At 38.0% G+C, this 13,280-nt stretch overlaps 1 pseudogene; it reads left to right on the plus strand.

Annotated features, from left to right (window-relative positions):
- The first annotated feature begins 11,949 nt into the window (after positions 1–11,949).
- Positions 11,950–12,991, plus strand: LOC148016185 (uncharacterized; annotated as a pseudogene).
- Positions 12,992–13,280: the final 289 nt, after the last annotated feature.

Consider the following 13,280-nt stretch of genomic DNA (forward strand, 5'->3'; position numbering starts at 1 on the left):
CAACATTACTGTTTGCATTTTGACCTCTTTGCCATCCACCACGACCTCTTTGGCTCCCCCTGCCTCTACAGTTACCACGTCCTCCTCCATAGGACTGGTTTTCTTGAGTTTGCATATTCTGATTTCTACCACGGCCTCCAAATCGGCCTCCTCTACCTTTGCCTCTACCTCTTCCAGCATTTGAGTAGAAGACAGCTTCTTTTGAAGTTCCTCCTGAAGAAGATGCACCACCATTTCTCTGTTCCTCAGAAATTAGAAGAGCAATCAACTCCTCAAAATCAGGAAATCTTTCACGGACGGAAATGGATGTTCGGAACTGTGCATAATCCTTTCCTAGATCATTCAAGGTCACGGAAACTAAATCATCATCTTCCACTGGCGACCCAATGGAAGCAAGTGCATCTGCAATCTTCTTCACCTTCATGTGGTAGTCATTGATGCTCATACTTTCTCTTTGCACATTATGCAACTCTTGCTTGAGCTGCATTTTCCTGGCTTGCGTATTTGTGCTATACATTTTTGACAAAGTATCCCATGCCTCCTTTGGCATACTTGCATCCTGAATATGCACAATCATAGAGTCTGAAATACTGATAGACAGCCAATACATAACTTTCCTGGCTCTCTCATGCCATGTTTTGAATGCCTGCATTTGCTGTTGATTGGGAACATCAGGAAGAACTGGTTCTTCTTCATTTCCTGCAACAAATTTCCAATATCCTTTTCCCATAAGGAAATTCGTCATTCTAAACTTCCATGCTTGGAAGTTGTTCTTGTCAAGCTTTTCAGTGACAATCTGTGAAAGAGAATCAGATGCCATTACAGAAGATTGCAAAAAATTTTGTCACTGCAAAGAACACAACTTCCGCCTCACAAAGGAAAATCTGCAAAACTGACAAAAGTGGTTTGGCCCACACAGTCACTTCCTAGTGACGATTTTGCATCAACAGGCAACAGGGATGATTCTGTAACTCCCAATGTCTCTGCGCACAAGCATATGATGCAATTTCTACAGTAACTTTTCACCGACCTGTAGAACAGTGGCTGCACAGCATAAAACTGGGCCTTTTCTTGAGTGCGTGCAGAAAAATTCCGCCTCCAAAACAGGCCCCGAAATGGCCTCAAATAAAAAAAACAAGGTCGCCAAGGGCTAAAGCCCTTCCCCGCAGCATATACTGCCCTCTTGCTTCACCGCGAAGGGCGTCTCAACCAGAACAACACGAGCTTGGCTTGCTTTCTTGAGCTCCTTACCACGAACAAGGCTCTGATACCATGTCAAGATTGTGGGAGAGAAGGAAGGAGTCTCGCTTGAAGCTTTCTTGCTTGCACAATGGGGGAAGACACACAAGCGTGGAGGCTGAAAACAGTTTTCCTCTTCTTAGTTGTGTAAGCCAAAAGAACTCTAGTACAAAGAAATAGAAGAACCCTATATATATGGGTCTCAAACCAAACTCAACTAACTAAGGTGGCATACTAACTGAGCCACGAACTAGAGTAGATAAGGATAGCTATCATGTAGCTATTATTCATGGGCGGTGTACCAACCGCGTCTGCAACTGACAAGTCGGTGACATAAATACACAACGGTCACCCTGGCATATCACGAGTGGAGCTCGATATCTCAACACTTGTCAAATGTTCCATCTACTTTTTTTTTAGTGTTATAAACCCACTTGCATTTAATAGTAGTTGATGCGAGGAGGCATATTCCACGGTGGATTCCGTGCCACGGTGGATTCCGTGAGGTTTTGCGGTGGATTCCGTAAAATTTTATTATTACCGGGGCTCATACACAAAGTGGATTCTTTGTGCGAGAAGTTGATGGAGACGCCTATCCTTTTCGGGCGTTTTGTTAATTTTATGTGTACATGGGTGATTCCATAGCGGGTGATTCCGTAAAATACATATTTAAATTAATAAACGTTTATGAGTTTAAAGTGCACACTCGTAATAAATTAAGGTTAGGATTGATTTCTAACCAATTTATTTATGTAGCTGAAGATTGCTAGGTATTCACTTTTGTCGGTTTAATTGTATTATTTTTCTAACAATTGTGAATGCTTCAGTTGATGTGTAGAGTGAGCAACGGTGGCATTGAAAAGCATTGGAGGATAGCGTGTATTCAAGTTATCGTCAATTTTTTATAAGCGTGTATCTTAGGCATGGCGTCTATATTTTTTCATGCTTATTTATTAAGGCACTTGATATTTATTTATTATTTTTGTATGCGCATAGACGCACTATTTAAATACTTGTATTGGACATTGTATTTAGGTACTGTCTGACTTCTTGGGCGCCCGTTAGCTTTAATTCTTTAGTGGCACAAAAGCAAACTCAAAAGCTAAAGTGTGCTATTTTGTAAATTGGGCTCTTATTTGAGCTTGAAGATGAATAATATATTAAATACATGCTTTGTGGAGCGCTCACACAAGGCATGGCGGGAGATTGCACCCAATTGGTCTCTTGTTCATGTCATGCAAGCTTTCTTCATTGGTTTTTGTGTAAAAAGTAGAGTTCTTTTGTTCTTGGGGACCTTCTGACGTTCACTATGCACGCATACAACATCCAATATGTGCACTAGTGGTATCAGAGCAAAGCTAAGATCGAGAGCTTCCAATTGCTTACCATCTTACACGAAGGCGGAGCTCTTGGAACGATCGAGCTCTATAGTCAGTTTCATTGCGAACGGTTGATATCAGTGTGTTCCTGGCAGTCAAGAACCCCCTTCTGCACCCTCTGATCGCAAAAGACCAGCCTCTGTAGAGGCGGAGGACCACGCAGATACTTCCTTCAACAAGTCGTCTTCATACAGATAAGAAAAACTTAACTCCATAGCCAAAAGCTTTCAAAGCTTTAACAAAAAAGCTTATTAAGCTTATTAAAAAGCTTATCTACACGAAATTTTCTGCCAGGCATCAGTATAAACTGACTGCCGCTGATTCCATCGAAAAGCCACTGACGTCCTCAAAATCACGATTAGTTTCAATTACTAAAGATTCTTAATACTCCAAGTCTTCTAAGCAATCCTGCAAGTCACCAAAGTCACAAAGGTCATTAAAGACTTCCTCAACAACTATCTTAGAGACAGTTCATACTCAGAAGCACACAAATCAATCTATTGATCTCTGGAAGTCCCTGTTCATACTTGCAGACGTGCTGAACTAGTTTCAGCAAGAACAGAAGCTCACACGCAGACTATACGCAGTTTCTAAGCAACATTATTCTTTTGGAAGACGGTTGTAATAACAAATTCTAAAATCGTAAATGAGAGATACTACAAAAGCCAAACAAAATATACAAGCCTTGTAAACCCGCCATTGAGCTACGCTCATCCCACTAATAAGATTTCGAGAGTGTGAGGTCTTTTGGAATTTTACAAGATGACTGAACAAAACATGGACGATTTTATGGCTGAAGGAGATCTACCCGAACCAACGATGGAGCAAAAGTTGGATTTGATTATGATGCACCTTGAAGAAGAACGAAGAGCCCGACAAGCTTTGCAATTTCAATTGGCCAATTTGCAACAATCTACCACCGACCAAGATGGATCGCAACCCGAAGATCTTATACGACGTACCATCGATCCAACACTTGAAGCCCAATCCATTCGCAAAGAAACAAAGATAAGTAAAAGAAACTTCAAATTTTGTACTTTCAATGGATCACGCGATGGAAAGACTGTACTTGCTTTTATCAGTCAATTTGATGATTACTTCCATGAAGAAACATATGCTGAGAAAGACAAAATTAAATGTGTCACTAACCATTTAGTTGACTAAGCATCCTTATGGTGGACTGTGGTCCGCAAGAGCGTTGATTGCCCCACTACATGGGAGACTTTCCAAAAGAAATTTTTGCAGAATTTCCTTCCTCCTCAGTTCCATGAAAAAGCCATCAAGCAATGGGATCTTCTACAACAAAGGGATCGCGAACCTATTTCCCAATACATTGAACGTTTCTGGAATGCCCTACTGCAACTACGAATGCTCGAAGATGTGCCTGAAGCAACTCATAAATGTAAGTTTATGTCTGGCCTACTTGGACATTTCTACGCGGAAGTCAATATGTTCAAGCCAACAACCCTTGAAGATGCAATTTCCTTGGCCCATGACACTAAAGTCAAGATTCGCGGACGAGACAAGCGACCACAACAATTTCCAACTAATGGTAACTTTGGTTCCAAACAATTCAATTCAAATTTTTGAAGATTCAATCAAAGTCGTTTTCTTCCATCTTCATTCTGTAAATCTTGGACACGACCACTTGCCTTGCCATCAAACACCAATCCAAATCCTAAGCCATCTCCACAGTCAAATCTCAACATTCCTAAACTTCCTACAATTACCAATAATGTATCTAAAGCAAAACCCATAGTTTGTTACAAATGCCATCAACCTGGACATCTAGCAACCAATTGTCAAACCAAAAAGCCACGTGTCCATATCAATTATCTGGGAGCAATAGAAGATGAAGAACGTGAGGAAATGCTTGACTTTACGGAAGATGATGATGACATTGGTACTACTTCAGATACCTTGCCAGGTATGCCAACTCCCCATTCTTTGTTAACAATGAAATGTTTTGTGCATGGTAAAGAAAAGACTATTTTACATGATGATGGGAGCACACATGACTTTATTTCTGCAAAATTAGTCAAAGAATTGAATTTACAAACTGTTTTTACACATTATCGCATCAAGGCTGCATTCCTAGGAACGAGATATAATGGAACACAAGAGGTGCATAATTTACAAATTAAAATTGGTGAATATACTGAACGAAGAAATTTCTTAGTTGTACCTTTTCACTCTAGTGACATTATTTTAGGAATGCCTTGGCATCATCAATATAATCCTGATATAGATTATTCTACGCATTCAATTAAAATTTATTTTCAAGGAGAACAAATCACATTGCATGGTATGCACGCTTCCAATAATTTTCCACTACTTACTCATACTCAGGCTAAACGTACATTACGTAAAACTAGCAAATCTTATTTAATATCGGTGAATGAACTTCAAGCTAAAGAAAAACAGATGCATCCTAGGCATACACGATTTCTTGCCCAATTTCAAGATTGTTTTGTTGCTGATTTACCACCTGGATTACCACATTCACATCCTGAAGATCACAAAATAGATTTAATTCCTGGAACACAACCACCATGTAAAGCACCATATAGACATAACCAAATCAAACAGAAAGAAATTCAAAATCAAATAGAAGAATTACTTAACAGAGGATTAATTCAACCTAGTAGTTCTCCATTTGGTGCACCTATTTTATTAGTGAAGAAGAAAAATAATGCTTATCGCATGTGCATTGATTATCGTGACCTAAATAAAATTACTGTTAAGAATAGATATCTGATTCCTAGGGTAGATGATCTTATGGATAAGCTACAAGGATCTGCCATATTCAGTAAGATAGATCTTAAATCTGGATATCATCAAGTAAGATTGGACAAATCTGATATATTCAAAACTGCATTTAGAACACAATTTGGACACTATGAATTTCTAGTTATGCCTTTCGGTTTAACTAATGCACCAGTCACATTTAGTCGTATGATGAATCGCATATTTTTGAAACATCAGCATTGTGTCATAGTTTTCTTTGATGACATATTAGTATTCAGTAAAAATGAGAATGAGCATTATGAACATTTGTCTTTAGTTTTTCAGTTGTTAAAAGACAAACAATTATATGCTAATTCAGAAAAGAGTGAATTCTTCCAAACAGAAATTGAATATCTAGGACATATTATTTCATCATAAGGTATTAAAGTCAACCCTAAAAAGATAGAAGCAATTTTAAATTGGTCCATACCCAAAAATCTGCATGAATTACGTTCTTTTCTAGGTCTTGCCAGTTTTTATAGAAAAATTGTGAGGAATTTCTCATTACTTGCATTACCTTTGACAAAACTTTTAAAGAAGGGTATTGTGTATAATTGATCTGACAATCAACAAAAATCCTTTGATTTATTGAAACACACGGTGGATTCCGTGCCACTGTGGATTCCGTGAGGTTTTGCGGTGGATTCCGTAAAATTTTATTATTACTGGAGCTCATACACAAAGGCGTTTTGTTAATTTTATGTGTACATGGGTGATTCCATAGCGGGTGATTCCGCAAAATACATATTTAAATTAATAAACGTTTATGAGTTTAGAGTGCGCACTCGTAATAAATTAAGGTTAGGATTGATTTCTAACCAATTTATTTATGTAGCTGAAGACTGCTAGGTATTCACTTTTGTCGGTTTAATTGTATTATTTTTCTAACAATTGTGAATGCTTCAGTTGATGTGTAGACTGAGCAGCGGTGGCATTGGAAAGCATTGGAGGATAGCGCGTATTCAAGTTATTGTCAATTTTTGATGGGCACGTATCTTAGGCATGGCACCTATATTTTGTCGCGCTTATTTATTAAGGCACTTGATATTTATTTATTATTTTTGTATGCGCATGGGCGCACGATTTAAATACTTGTATTGGACATTGTATTTGGGTACCGTCTGACTTCTTGGGCGCCCGTTAGCTTTAATTCTTTAGTGGCACAAAAGCAAACTCAAAAGCTAAAGCGTGCTATTTTGTAAATTGGGCTATTATTTGAGCTTGAAGATGAATAATATATTAAATACATGCTTTGTGGAGCACTCACACAAGGCATGGGGGGAGATTGCACCCAATTGGTCTCTTGTTCATGTCGTGCAAGCTTTCTTCATTGGTTTTTGTGTAAAAAATAGAGTTCTTTTGTTCTTAGGGACCTTCTGACGCTCACTATGCGTGAATACGGCGTCCGATCTGTGCACCAGTAGTACATCCATGTGATAACTCAGTGAGAACCCATGTACCTTTAGAGAGAAGAGATTCATACTCAGCTTCCATAGCCTCTTGCCATTGTTCCTTTTGTGGGGATGACATGGTATCACTATAAGAGACATGGTCTTCATAAATATTGAGAGCATTCTCAAGAATATCAACATCATAAACATGATAGGTACCATGCTCATTATCAATTGGAAGATCGACATAAAGATCAATGCCAAGGTTATCATCAGGAATAATAGGTGCAAGTTGTGAATCTTGATTTGAAGAGCCAATATTATCCCGTGAAGTAGGTTCATCATCATAAAGAAAAGGAAAAGAGTGAGTAATGGCTTTATATCATCAACATCCTCTAGTGATCATGTCCTCCCAACATCCTCCTAAGACCATGTGTTGCCCATAAGTTGCTCATTGAAAATAGCATCACGACTTAAGATTACTTTCTTAGAGGATGGATCATAAAACTTGTATCCCTAAGAGAAATTTGAATATCCAATGAAAATAACTTTTAAACCACAAGGATTAAGTCTTCTACAAGTCTCCTTAGGTACATCAATATAAGGAATACATCCAAAAGTTCAAAAATATGAAACAAAAGGAGTTTCACATGTCCAAGTAATAATCGATATTTTACTAGAAAGAGCAATTGTAGGAAGATGAATTTGCATAAATATTGCTTTAAGACTACTTCAGCCCAAAAACATCAAAATAAGCCAAAATGAATGAGCATACATCACAGGGCATTGAGAATAGTCTTGTTTTTACATTCAGCAATACCATTCTGTTGAGGAGAGTAGGGAACCATATATTCATGATGAATAGCCCTATTATTACAATAATCATCAAAATAATTTGAAATGTATTCTCCACCATTATCACTGTGAAGTTTCTTGATGCGATGACCAATATGAATTTCTATAGCTTTCATCAATAAAATTCATGAAATACCAATATTGAAATCTTGATGGAGGAAAAGCTCCACAAATATTAGTGTGAATAAGATCAAGAAAATCTCTAGAATGAGTTGTGGTGGAAATGGAAAAGGTTTTGTGAAAATGCTTTCCAAGTGCACAATATTCACAAATACCCATATGAGGATGAGCTTCGAATTCCATACCTTGAACAAGGTCACACCGATAAAGATCAACAAGCTTAGAAAAATCAGAGTGAACAAAGTGATAATGCCATATTTTACTGTTAAAATCATGAGGAGCTATAACAACATTTGCAACATTTTCATTTAAAGGTAACTAAAAAAGATTACCATTCCAAGGAGCAACAGCTATGGTTTGGCCATCTTTCTCAATACGACACTTGGTATGGTCAAAACCTCAATAGAGACTAAGATCCACAAGTCTTGCAACTAAAATAAGATTCCTTTGTAGATTTGGGTTATGTAAAACTCCACGTAGAATCCTGTTGAAGAAAGAGTAGTGAGATATAAATCACCTATACCTTTGACTTGACAGGTTGTGTCATTATCAAGATAAACCAATTTCTTGACAGAAATAGAATGATAATTATGTAACCATTGGGATTGATATGTCATGTTTCCCATAGCACCAAAATAAATAATAAAAAGAGATCCATCATGAACATGAAGTATTCTTTCCAAAGAGATAGAATAACTCACACAATTTGCTTCTTATAAGGGTTGTCATGTGTAGCAACATATGCTCTATTACAATCTGAATTGAAATACCTTTTAAAACATAGATGTGTTGGAAGATCACTCTTTTTATGGTAGTCACAAGGAGAATAATCTTTGGATGAACATGGTTGTTTATTTGTAATAATATGTTTTCCATCATATTGTTTTGCCTAACAATCATTTATAGTGTGACCATTTCTATTGCAATAAGAACAATGTCTGTTAGGAAACTTGAGACAAGAAAAGTTACCACCACCATGACTCCTATGTGTAGAGTATGGAAAGGAATGCCTTCGAGCAAGTAAAACTTGGTTGATTTTTTTAAATTGTGTGTCGTCTTGTGAGATCATAATAGTTTCTTGATTTGTGTGTCGTCATTCATGTCATTGTGAATATTCAATCAAAGATATACAAGCTTAATCAAAATTAATCCCATCTTTTTTAGACAATATAGTAGTAATATTATCATAAGCAGGATCCTTTCCAATATCAAGAGGTTGTGTTACCAATTGCTTTCATGGAATAGCATCACCAGCAAGCATCAAACTGATTGATAATGTTCTTGAATGATTTGATATGTGTTGTCATAGAAGTATAGAAGTTATGATGTTGTACTGTAACTTAGTGAGCTAACTACAAAGATAAAGTATTTATGTATTAGATTTCTTCTCAAAATTTATTATCAAATACTCCCATATAGCTTGTGAGGTTGAAAGATTACATATATGAAGCATAAGAGGTTCTTGAAGAGCAAGAAGAATATATCAACGAGCTACTTTGTGACATCTGAACCACTAATTATAAATAGTGTTCCATTCTTCAAAGATATGTCCTTCAGTTACAAGGGTATTGTCATGAGCTTGATCAATTGGTTAAGGTAGGCATTCATAATTACCAAGAACAATATCATGCAAGTCATCCCCTTCAAGAATTAGCAGCATCTTTACTTTCCACGCGAGGAATCCTTGTCCTTGAAAGTGAGTAACAGAACGTTGTCCAAAATGAAATCCGTTGATGATGATAGAATTCGACATAGCTGGCTGAGAGAATACATATAATATCACAGAATCTACATACCATATACGAAATGATGAGACGAACTTGTAGCACAACAAATCGTATGTAGAAGCTATGTTGTAAAGAAAGACATTTAGTTCAAAAAGCATACTCCAAAAGAAAGATATCCAAGATAGACAAAATATAGGCAAGAATAAAGTAACCCAAAATAGACAAAATGTGTGACAGAAGAAATTGGTCCAACATAGACGAGAAATATGAACAATGCTCAAAATGTCATCACTTTACTTTTTGGCCAAGAATACATGATGATCTAGCTAGTTTTGGTAGAAATGCAAAAACGCAAGAGTGAGTAATCGTGACAAAACCTATATCATAGAAGTCTGCATGAAAAGTTATTGTCCCATTTTTTTTCCTATTTCAAGTCCAATTTACCTGAACTGACATAACTTTTGACATAGAACTCCAAATTAAGCAAGAATTTGATAGGAAGAAAGCTTGTGAGAAAGGTGTTTCCTTAAGAGTTTCCCAAATAGAAACTTTTAGGGTGTCCAAGAAAGGCATATCTACAATTCAACATATATGCAATCTAAATGATGATTGATGATGATCAAGTAAACTTCTTCTATGCTTAGAATTCATAATATAAGATGCTCATAATAGACACAATACATCTAAGCATGAAAAGAAAACAAATCAAGAAATAAAGTGCAAAAGAGAGAGAAAGAGAGTGATGAGGAGAGAGAAATACTAGAAATGGAGAGAGAAAGATAGGAAGAGAGAGAGAACAACCATGAAAGCTAGAAAGAGGGAGAAGATGAATGAGACTTGTATTATTATAATCTAATGGTCGAAATGTCAGGTCCCTTACATCTTATATATTGCTAGTGTAGCAACAAGTACTTTTCCTCCATTATTTATTCCCGTATTTTTCCCTATATTTCCCATCTCTTACATTCCATCCAAAGGCTTTTGCCCTCAAAAATAAAATGGGGGTAGGGCAAGGCAAGTCCAAAGTACTACTCTGTTACATGATTACAAGGGGTTATTCAATAAATAATGTGGGGGTTATGTATATATATTGGGTCATTAATACAATATGATGTATGGGCATGATTGGGGAATAAGAAAAATCCAATTTTGACCCATATTCAGTGAGGAATTGAGTGCTACATATAGTGGAGAACATGCTGTCTACTACAGGACCTTGCTATAGTAAATCAGCAATAACTTTTGATAGGTAACTTCGATCGGAGTGTTTGTCACATAGAAATGAAGCTTACTTTGAGTACTTTCAGCCCATGTATGGCATTAAATGTTTTCTATAATTAAGAATCAAAATTGGTTGAAAAAAGAGAGTTGTCTGCACGTTGGCTACCTATTGATTACATTTCAACCAAGTAAGGATCCATAAAATGAGGGAACTCTTCCATGATTGAAGCCGATGTCGTGTTGCTGCGCATCCGAGTCGTATACACCTCCATTTCTTTTGTTGTGCATTTGTGTTAATTTCCGCGTGTGATTCATTGATGTGTGATGCATTTTAATAATCCGTATCCAATGTATATATTCCCTTAGTGCATGCGCATGATTTTGTTTGGATGCATGATGTGCGTGTATTAGAAAAATATGAAAAACTGATGCCAAAGGATCTTTGTCCTGCTGCTATTTGGTCTAGCTCTATGTGCAATGACAGCCTTGGTGCAAGTGTTTTGGAGATATGCTACAAGAAGGATATTTAAAGGAGGAATCAGAGTTGCTGCAAGATATGCCTCTTGCAAATAATCTTGGTTGCTTGGATGTCAATGTTGAATTAATGCAAAAGGCATGGTGACATATTACTAGCACAGCAAGGCTTTGACAAAAATTATGCTCATGTCAGACTTTTATAAAAGTGCTGGAATGAGGAAGGTCGCTTGCCTAATTTTGACATGTGAACAAGAAAAAGAAAAACTAAAGATAGAGGAGAAAAGGAAGGGGAAAAGGAGACTAATTGGGGGAGAGAATTCGAATGGGGGGAAAAAAGGAGAGAAAAAGCGGGAGGAAGTTACGAACAAGGGCAGAGAGAGAGCGCAATTTTCGGTTACGAAGGCCTGCAGCAAAAAGAGGAATAAAAAACAAGAATGGGAGGATTATGATGGCGACACTATGAATCACAGATAGTCATCTGGAGCTGTGTATCATGTGACATCTCACAGATATGAAGTACAAACTCTAGATCAAAGCACATACAGGCAGAGAGACGAAGTAAACAATGAAGCCGGCCTCGGTCATCAGGCCAGGAGGAGTGTTTGTAGCAGAGGCCCTGCTTGCATAACAGCTTAGAGAAGCTTCCCTTTCTCAGGCAGAGAACTGAGCATGACTCGTGGGTCCGCTTCCGGAGGCTCGGCTGCAACCTTGCTCTCAATTGCACAGGCTATCGCTGCTTGTGATGGGGTTTAGATGTCATATGCCAGTGATGCTGCTGTGACTATAGGTGAAGCATTGCGGCCAAATGTGGTGGACAAAACTGCATTTTGCGGTGGCAAGTCGCTGTCAAATGTGGTGAATTCAGAGGGGAAAAGTGCACTTTGAGCTGATGAATCACTGTCTACTTCGATATCGATGCCAACGGCATTCTGAATGTCTCCGCTGAGGATAAGAAGACGGGCAGAAGAATAAGATCACAATCACCAATGATAAGGGGGCGGTGAAGTCGCAAGTGACGGTTTCCCTCGAGGCATCTCCTTTCCTCAATCAGATTGTGGCACCCGGAGACGTAATGCTGGACCTCTCCAAACTCAGCCTTGCCACACTTCGATTGGAAGGGGGCCTCCGTCAGGATAATGATCAGATTGTGGCTACCAAGGCTGGGAGACTCAAATTCATAAAACCGAACAAGCTTTGGGTGGAAGGCTCACAAAAGCGTTATATTCCAAGTGCAAATGATATTGTCATCGGGCTTGTTGTTAATCGACGTTCAGAGAGCTTTACCATTGATATTGGAGGTCCAAGCTATGGAACTCTTTCTATCTTTGCATTTGAGGGTGCCACTAGATGCAATGTACCCAGCCTTCAAGCAGGTTCAGTGTTGTACATGCGAGTTGTGAAAGCTAACTATGACATGCCGCCTGAGCTTTCATGCATTGATGCCACTGGTAAATCAACAGGCTTTGGACAGTTGAAGAATGGTTTGTTTTTTTTTTAAATTGTTCAACAGGACTTGCACGAGTGCTGCTGAGCAGGCCCACCTGTCCTGTACTCGATGCACTCGGCAAAAGCTTGTCTTTTGAAATTGCTGTGAGTCTGGATCAATAGTCCTTCGGTATCTACAGTAATCCTTGTTTCTAATGCCATTATAAATGCTGAGTTCTTGAGTGCTGCTCAACAGCAAGTGATGGTGCTGAAATTGCTACAAAGGGTACAATGATTTTGAACTATTGAAATGCTCGTGTTGCTGGAGATCCACCAGTTTCCTCGTGATCAAAGTAATTCATCTTCTAGAACTGGGTCTTTCCTTGGAAAGCAAATCTGAAAGAGCTCACAGTTTTTTTTTATCGCATGATGCAACCAACTTCCATGTTGCAAGTATCCCAAAGGCTCTGTTTAGGCTGAAATTTCAGTAACCCAGTTCCCATTCTTAGCAATCCTCTTGACAGAGTTTTCATCTTCAAGCATGGCATACTACAACTGAACGACCACGTGCAAGGCTTTACTTGGTGCTGTACTTGTTCGAACCAAAATTTTGAGCTGTGGCTATGTTCTTGACAAGCAATATATGATCTTTGGCATCA

The sequence above is a fragment of the Lygodium microphyllum genome, chromosome 23 (genome assembly GCF_053477565.2).
Source record: "Lygodium microphyllum isolate KBCC chromosome 23, Lygodium_microphyllum_v1.1.10, whole genome shotgun sequence".
Classification (NCBI taxonomy): domain Eukaryota; kingdom Viridiplantae; phylum Streptophyta; class Polypodiopsida; order Schizaeales; family Lygodiaceae; genus Lygodium; species Lygodium microphyllum.